Here is a 9,177-nt window from a genome sequence, read left to right as displayed (position 1 = left end):
TTGACAAAGGCATAGCATTGTCAAGGATTATAATTAGCAAAGGTGCATAATCAATATAAATAATCTAATTAAATTGTCATATATTTTATGGCACTGCAAGGCCAACACCCGATGCAGCCGCACTGGGTGGTAAAATTTTGGAGTTCCAAAGGACAGTATTTATAAACAGCAGTGACTGCAAAAAACAATGCCGACCATCATCAGCCGCACAGGATTGACACCAAAGCATAGGCTTGATATAATTTTTCAAGCCACCCTGTCGATCGCTCATTGCGAAAACAGAACTCGCAGCAACAAATAATAATAGTAATAATAATAAAAGCATACTCTTTTTAAGCATGTTAGAAGCTGCTGCTATAGTCTATTACTTTAAAATTAGCACTTCAAAAAACTTTTCGTAACACACCTCGTCATTACCGTATAGCATTTATTTTTCCACTTCATCTGAGGCTGTAGTTTAAGTCAACTTTTATTCACGTTTTTCATAATGCGAAACACTGTAAATGGAAATGGAGGGGAGAAAAATAATTAGAAGGCTCGATCATATGCCACAGCTGTCGTTTTCATGTTTAAGAGGCAAGTCAAGTGGGATAGAACGACCCTGAATTGACTATTTTACTATAACAGTCTATGACAAAAAGCTGAGCTCAAATAACCCAAAATTATAAAGTTAATTCATTACTCAACATTTTCACAAGAATAGCAACAAAACACAGTAAGTTGTAAAAAAAGTTTCTAATCTGCAAAAAATCAGAGATGCTAAATGGCAACAAAAATTAAAGTATGAGTCTTATTAAATCGTGAATGGTAAAACAAAACAACAAAGCAACTTTCAAAATTACGTATAAAAGCAGTCTGTGCTGCAACCCCTAAAGATACCGAAATTCTTCAGTTCTGTAGAATGCTACAACAGCTTTTAAAAGAATAAAATATAATAAATTTTCACTAAAGATAGATACCTCGGTTTTTCAGATACTTTTGGTTTTCTGTGAAAAGGCTGAATTTAGAGGTGATATTTAATACTGTAGTTTTAATTTGTTGTGAAATGTACTGGTCACTTTCGGAGAGGGTCCTCTGGAAAATGGTCCACACGAAAAATTCAGCACAAGCAGCAAATGATGACAGCATGATCTGCCATTCATCTTATTCTTAAACGCCAAAATATTCGTATTAATTTTAGGAAAACTGCAAATTTGGGAAATACCTTTCGTTCAACAAGATCACTTGTAATAACAATCTAATTGTCTTCAGTACGAGAAATTGCGCGTACAGAGATTGTCAACCGTTGCCACACGTTTTTGATGATATCATAAATTCAGTTCGATTAGCATTATTTATTTTGAATTACGACAAAGCACGAGAGGACTAACTACCTGAAAGAAGAGATACCTTTGTGGACGACTAGGAGATACTAAATTCCGTCCAGAGAATGGGAATGTTCAATTTGTCTTCACGTTGCTCTCATAGAAGTGAGTGGGATGAGAGAAATATATTACTAACAAACTAAAAGCGGAATATGCTGTTAGGTAAAACATACTTTTTTCTTCGAATGATGGGCGCTAGCTATTATAGGCGTTGGCCACTATTAAGGCCGAAAGCGGTGGCCACTTTATTATGGAGGCACCTATTAGGTGGACCTCCGTTGCTTGCTATGAAGGGGCAGACAATTTAGATCCATGTCTTCCCCGAGATCCGAACTCGGGCCCTTCGGTATGGCAGTCAGTCACTAACGACCTTCCCGTCTGGGTAACATGGAGTCAATACGAAATGATTTTTGTAAAACGATTATAAAATTCTGAGTTCCTTAAAGCAATATTTAGAAGTATGCTTTCAAAAACTCATTATTTATTTAATCAGATTTATACTTCAGATAAATATTATTTGAGATCAAAGAAGTTTCAAGGAATAGTTCATAGTTTCAAGGACGCCATGAGTACCTGACTGTGACAGTGCAATCAGGAATTACATACATAATCAGGAATACAGGAATTTTTCGCCACAAATTGTCTGGAGTTATAAGGCCTTTTCTCCCCCTTTCAAGTATGCTTTTTGGTGTAATGGTTAGCACACTCAGCGCGTATTCGAGAGGTCCAGGTACGAGTCCCGGCGAGGGCATTTCTTGTTTTTTATATCTTCTGCTTCAGAAAAAAATCCTAATATCTTTACAGTGGCGCCTAAACTAAAAAATGGTGGTGGGTGATGATTATTCACCACCAGGATTTAGCGACTGTGTTCCCTAATCCCCAGTCGCCCATTAAAAGGAAGAGTATATAAAGTATTTTCTCCCTCCTTTCTGCATGCTTTCCTGGTGTAACTATTGCACACTCGACGCGTATTCGAGAGATCCAGTCTCGAGACCCTACGAGAGTATTGTTAATTTTTCTCGTCTTCTGCTTCAAAATAGCCTAATGTCTCTAAAAGTTAATGATGTTAAATGTTAATCCAGTTTCCAACACTTTAAAAGTTCTAATATATTAACTTTTTTACATTTCATTAGTATGTTCCTCCATATATCACGCCACTACTGTTTTCACTTAGCTCCACGCATTTCTTTTCATATAAACTCGTGTGTCTCCTTCCACTGCTAAAATTTTCTTCCCTCTTCCTGAAATAGATTGGTCTATATCTGATCGCTGTCCAAACTGATCTTATTTTAAGATTAAAAATTTCTTCGCTAACCTAAAGTTGCTTTTATGTCTAATTTCAGTATATGTGTTCTATATGGCATTAAATAAAGATAAAAAAATGGTTCTTGTCTATAAACTTTCTTGCTACGTATCCTGGAACAGCCATTCGTCAAATAAATATGGAGAACTTTTATTTAAACATTGTCACATTTGTTTTTTGTCTAAATGTGTGTGTTGTCAGCTAAATCTATTGTCCGCTAAACATGCTGTAGGCTAAACGCCTTTTCAGAAAAATATTTATGTCGGCTAAATGTCCTGTGAGCTAAGTGTTTCGTAAGTTAAATGGTTGTCGGCTAAGTGTCCGCGACAAGTACCTCATACCTCATCGATTATGACAAAGCACAAGAATGTTACCTGGCGAAAAGGAAAGATGCCTTCTCGAATGATTTTCCAAGATAAATTCGCTCGTATTCATGCAAAAGTAAAATTCAGGGTGTTTTTTTTTTTTTTTTTTTTTCCCTTCTCTCTTCCATTCTTTCTTGTTTTAAACAATAGTTACAGCATTTCAAAAGTTGTTTTTTACTAAGAAATAGTTCTTTTTCTCCATTTATATTATATTGGATGTAGATTGCGATTTCTGTTTTATCGCTTTTCCTTAACATGTATTTTAAGCGCGACATTTATTGTACTGTAACGATGCATTATTGCACTGTAGCACGACATTTATTGCACAAAGAGATGACTAGCGTGTCAACGGTGAAGCGCTATGACGCTAGGGTTGACAGTCGATATTCCGCATCACTGGCCATTAAATTTGTTTCTTGTTTCAACGCAGTTCTGAATTTGCATTTGCGTGAACAAGAATTGCCCTGAATTATTTTATGAATAATTTCATTCATTATTAGTAGTTTGTGCCAGTTCAATAACACTCCTGCGTGCCGTGTCGCTTGCTTGACCTTCATGTGCATGACCTTCGGTTTTAGATTTACTTTTTAAGAACAGGAGCAAAATCATGACTAATTCTCATCAAATCAAATAAGTTCAACTTAAAATTGTTTATGAAAGCTGGAAAATTTTTAGTATTTAATAATTTTATTGTATTGAAACCTATTTATCAATATTTCTTTATTTCTTACATGTTACTATTGTTGCTTTATTCTTCTTTTCTTACAATCTAAATCGCTATTATTATTACTTTGTAGAGACATTAGATTATTTTTTCTTGAAGCAGGCAAAATGAAAAATGAGCAAACGCCTTCTCCGGGAATCGAACCACGGACCTCTGGAATACTGGCCCACCGTGCAGAACCTTTACACCACGAAGGCACGCTAGAAAAGTGGGAGAAATACCGTATAACTTTTTTACACTTTTGCGTTAATTTTGCTCTTTTCCGTTTTTAACTGATATGCTATATCAAGCTGTTTTTAGAAATATACTTTCTTATATTTATTATTTTGATTGTGATTGGATCTCATTTACTTGTATTTTATCTTGTAATTATTTAATTTTTTGACGTCTCATATAATATTTAACACCATTTAATACTGGTTCATCAAACAGGCTTATAAATAATTTAATTTATAATTCCTCCTGCTAACAATTCCATTACTGCTGTGTTTCAAACGCGATTTTGTATTACAATATCCGAAAAAAATTGCTTAATTTAATTAAGCCATGAAATGAAACATGAAATGAGCCATGAAAAAACCATGAAAATAAAAATATACAAGATTTTATGGGAGGACATACTAGCTTATAGAGTTAATACTTTGTAAAAGTACCAAAAATTAAATTAAAAATTTAAATAATAATAATTTAATTATACCTTAATTTGATTAGCATATTGCTTACTGTTAGTATTGATATTTACTTGTAAATATTCAAATGGCGTATTTTTTCTCTTGTAACACATTTCATAGCAACTTGTTTTGCTTATGTTAATATTTTCACGGAATCACAGTATTTAAGCGGCTTTTTAGCGTACGAACTAGGATTTTTCTTTTAAACATGAAAATAAAAATATACAGTGTAAGCGAAAATTCTAGCTTAGCAATCCTTTCAGAATTTCATGCGGATATTCATCCAGTTTAAAACAGTTTATTCAGTTCTCTTAATAGGTTAACAAAACTATGCTTACATTAACTAAATTTTGCTTTACAATTACTGAGTTCCTTTTTCATACTTTGAGTTTCATTCGTATTGAGTAATTACTTTAGACCAGGGATTCCCACCCTTTTACATGCATCGATCCCTTTTAAAGGAACGATTTTCTTTATCGACTCCCTTACATCTATAATATACGATATACAACGTAATCACAATACATATAATTACACATAAATAACGAGAAGATAAGAATTAGATTAAGAATACGAACAAAAGTTTTGAAGAAAGTGACTTGTAAGATTTATATAGAATTATTTTTTCAATTATTATTATATTTAATTTCACAAAAAGAAACAAGTTTTTAGAAACAAAATCACAGATTCTAATTGCGTAAAATTTTAATTTTAATTAATATGATTAATGTATTGATAATGATACAATTTTTTAAATTTTTGACATAAAATTGTTTAATTTAATTTTTGAATCGTTTTGTTCAAAAATATTCAATCTGCTCTCGTGTCCTCCTATAGTTTTGCGTTATTGGCATTTTTATTGCGCTTTCTTGTGTTTTGCATTTGACTTTTTTATATTGGACTTATGTAATAAGTAATCAAGAACACTTTTTTAAAATATATAAATATATTTATATATTTTAAAAAAGTGTTCTTGATTTCTCTAAAATTAAATTATTAAAATTAATTAAAACTAAATTAACTAAAACTAAAATAATTTAATTTAATTAACTGAAATTAAGTAACTTTAGTGTATTTTTTCCTCTTTTTATTTTATAATGCAGCTTTATATCAATAAACAATTAACTATCAATTTTCTTAATTTTTTTTTCCTAATCAATGCGATCTTGATTATGCCGATCAATTAGCGGTGCATATTTGGCTATCGACCCCTTGATCATCATTGATCCTTTTTAAAATGGGAGCCAGTGCTATAGAGAAAGCGATATTAAACTGCTATTTAGTAGTTTAATATCGCTTTTTCTATAACAACTTCTAAATTCAATGAAGGATTTATGACTGTTAATTCAAGTCAGATGTATAATTTTATATTGAAAATGGTATCATTACAAAAGGATTTGTATCGTTACATCATAATATATCGTGCAAAAGGTAAGAAATATATGGGAAAATAGCACAATATTAATCACTTTAAACAGACTCAGTTGTTCATCAAAGATGCTTTTAAAGTTGTCAATATTGTGCAATTTTTTTGGCTGCTCGCTCTCTTTATTTAAATCTAATCCAAGTGTCAATGTAAGCCAGCACTTCCCAAACCTTTTTCAGCTCAAAGCACATTTTCGAGGAAATTCATCAGCGTTTTTTAAGAAAAGATTTTTATTATTTTAAAATTTATAATAATATTAATCGTCAAATTTCAGAAACTAGAATTTTAATAATTGCGGATGTTTTTAAAATGAGGTATATCAAGGATTTCAAAAGATTTATTTTAAAAATATTTTTTCATTTTTTTATTATTTCTACTAAAGAAATGAGATATCGTTGAAAAATATGTCATTTATTAAAAAATATGTTGCAAATGTAATTAAATAAAAAAGCTGGAAATCACATATAAAAAGCAGTTCCGTGGTTTTTTTCAATAATGCAAAAAACAGTGCGTTATCCGTCTTTTTTTTCCATGGTAGGTAATTTTATATGATATCTGTAGTTAGCTGTCCCTTCCCGAGAGGAAAAGAGTACTTTCCCTCTCCTTTTCCTACAGATAATTAATCTTTGAATTCAGAAACTTCAGAATGAAGGATTTAGTTATCACTTGATTTTTTCCCCTTATTATTATTTCCTCTCGCTTGCTGGCAAATTGACGTGACAAATATCTACAGAAATGATTTTTAGTCTTTTCTTGCTCCAAACATTCTTCTGTTCATGTGTCAGAATGTCAACACGCTCAAGATATTTTTAATTCAGACGGAGCATTCCCAATGACATGCGAAAGAAAATATTTTTTTATGTACTTTAAAAGCGCGTATGAAAGTTTTCATTATATTTAATAAATTCATATTATTTATTATCAGTGTACTTTCTAGGTACAAAATAATTAATTTAAAAATTTTATAAATTTTGCAATTTAAAATTCTACAATTTTAAAATCATCATGACGAATTTTTCTGCAACAGAAAAAAAAAAAAAAAAAAAAAAGAAAAGAAAATAAATAAAAATAATTAAACATATTGTTGCTAAGCACATTATATCTTCAATATTCATTTAATATTTTAATAATATGTTAGAATCATTAAATAGCAGGTATTTTATGATAATCTATTAATAGTGTTCTTAGAAAAATGGCTTTGTCTTATTTTCGACATAGATCTCCCTCATAACTTACTTGATCAACTATCTACCAGCTTGAGGATACTGTCAAAAAAAAAAAAAAAAAAAAAAAAAAAAAACACATTTTGTGTGATCTGTAATAATTAATCAGTTCCGTGACATCGTCATTTGCACACCTTCGACCCCACAAAAATGTTCTTTTAAAAGTTTAAGCAAATCCCTTGAGGACAAATTCGAACTATATGATAGTTGTTTCAACACCTCAGACTTCAAAAAATTTAGTGTATCTACCATACACGCAGCTATTGTCGTGAAGCAGCTATGCAACTTTTTAAGGAAGACTGACGTGTTTCATAATTGGAAAACGCTCGAGCTCCCTTGCTATCATTCTACTGCATTACCGACTAACTATATGCTGATCCTTCTTTCTGACAGTCCACCAACATGGGATTTTTAATATCCCTAATGATGTTCAATATGATTTTTTTTCTGGTTCCGCATGAACATTTTCTGCAGATACTTAGGTCCTGGAATAATTTTTAGACGGAGACAACGGGTGCTTCCATTGTATCGATAGTGTACTTATTCTCTGATTCATAATCGGGCATCAAGGAATCCTCGTCTCTCATAATTTGATGACAAAAAACATCTTTTCCTGTGCAAAAATGGTCCAAATATTCCTGATAAATCCTCTGCCATGCACACTTCTCATCGTCTGATAGCTGCTTTGGGATGCGTCCGGTTTACGCGCTTTGCTATATCATAGATTATCATGAACGTTATTATTCCACTCAAAGTTATGCTTAATGTTGAATTTTACGACAATTTTGTCAATAATGATTCTCCTGTAGTCGTTGGTTTGCTCGTCAATCTGCAGTTTCGCTATTTAAATTAGCACAGCACTTGAGTAGTAAAGTTGCTAAACACAAGTAGTTTGATCCAGGGTTAAAATCCCTGCGAACGGCCTCGCTACATGGGCGTTTTCGTGGATTTATCCATGTGTAACGTGTATACGAGTCAGTTTCCCTTAGACAGTCCTTCCCGAGGGCATCCCTTCCCTTAGGTAAATAATCCTCAAGTCTTTTGTCATAATTAAATAAACCAGACCAAACCAGTCAGCACGCTGAGATGGGACAGAGTGATACCATCCTTGTTAATGTTTAGATTATTATTATATTTAATAAATATATATTAGGAGACGATTTTATTGATTTCGCTATGCTGATATAATGTCTGCAGTTAACTGATTCTACTCTCTTCGGTCGAGTGATATTAAAACAAGGCAACCTATCTTTGCTGTGAACCTTTAGATGGCTACCAGCCTGGAGTCAAACGTTTTCTTCCGAAACCACCATACCCTTCGTGTTGAATATCTTTAATCTAAACCTTGTCTTTTTAAACTCCTTTACATTATGTTGTGGTACTCTGCTAAGATATTTATCATCCAAGCTCTCTGAAAAGAGTTGTCCTTCTACAAGCCATCAGATCTTTCATTTTTTCATTCACAGAATTCAGTAAATTGCTTTTGATGCACAGGGAGATATTAAAAATTTTTACTTTCAGTTGAAACTTGATTTTTTTTTTCATTTTTATTTTCAGGTATATGCCTTGCTCAACTAGTTGAGGAATTTAATAACAATGTATATTTTTTATAACTTCGTTTCACATTCTAATAATGTCTCTAATTCAGAGTTTCTCAAGATCTTTTCAAGTGGGGAATTACTTTTGTGAATTAGAATGTTCTGCGGACCACCTTAATCTTGTTCCCTTCAAAAGCAATTTTTTAATGCAACAAATTAAGAATCCTTTAGTTTTATGCTGATGTAAGGTTATTACTATTATTCCTCACTAACCAGTTATTTTATGTTTTGCATCTTTACTGCCACTTCTCGTTTCTATTTCCCTACCAGAATGTAAAAGGGAGAAAAAGTTATCAGGTTCAGTGTTCCTCCTTACTTGCTTGGGGAACAGTAAATGACCTGACTCGGAACAGAGAGCTTACTAAAGCTATGCTCAATAAATGTGTGAAGTAGATAAGATACACAGGAAGGGTATACGAAACCCTTTATTTTTCTCTCTTTACAATGATTTCCGGACTTCGGAATACAGAGACCAACCACTTGTGGTCTGAACGTAAGAATAT

This window comes from Stegodyphus dumicola, chromosome 4 (genome assembly GCF_044657685.1).
Source record: "Stegodyphus dumicola isolate Sdum_Otavi_A_Nest chromosome 4, ASM4465768v1".
Taxonomy (NCBI): Eukaryota; Metazoa; Arthropoda; class Arachnida; order Araneae; family Eresidae; genus Stegodyphus; species Stegodyphus dumicola.
This window is presented reverse-complemented; position numbering follows the sequence as displayed.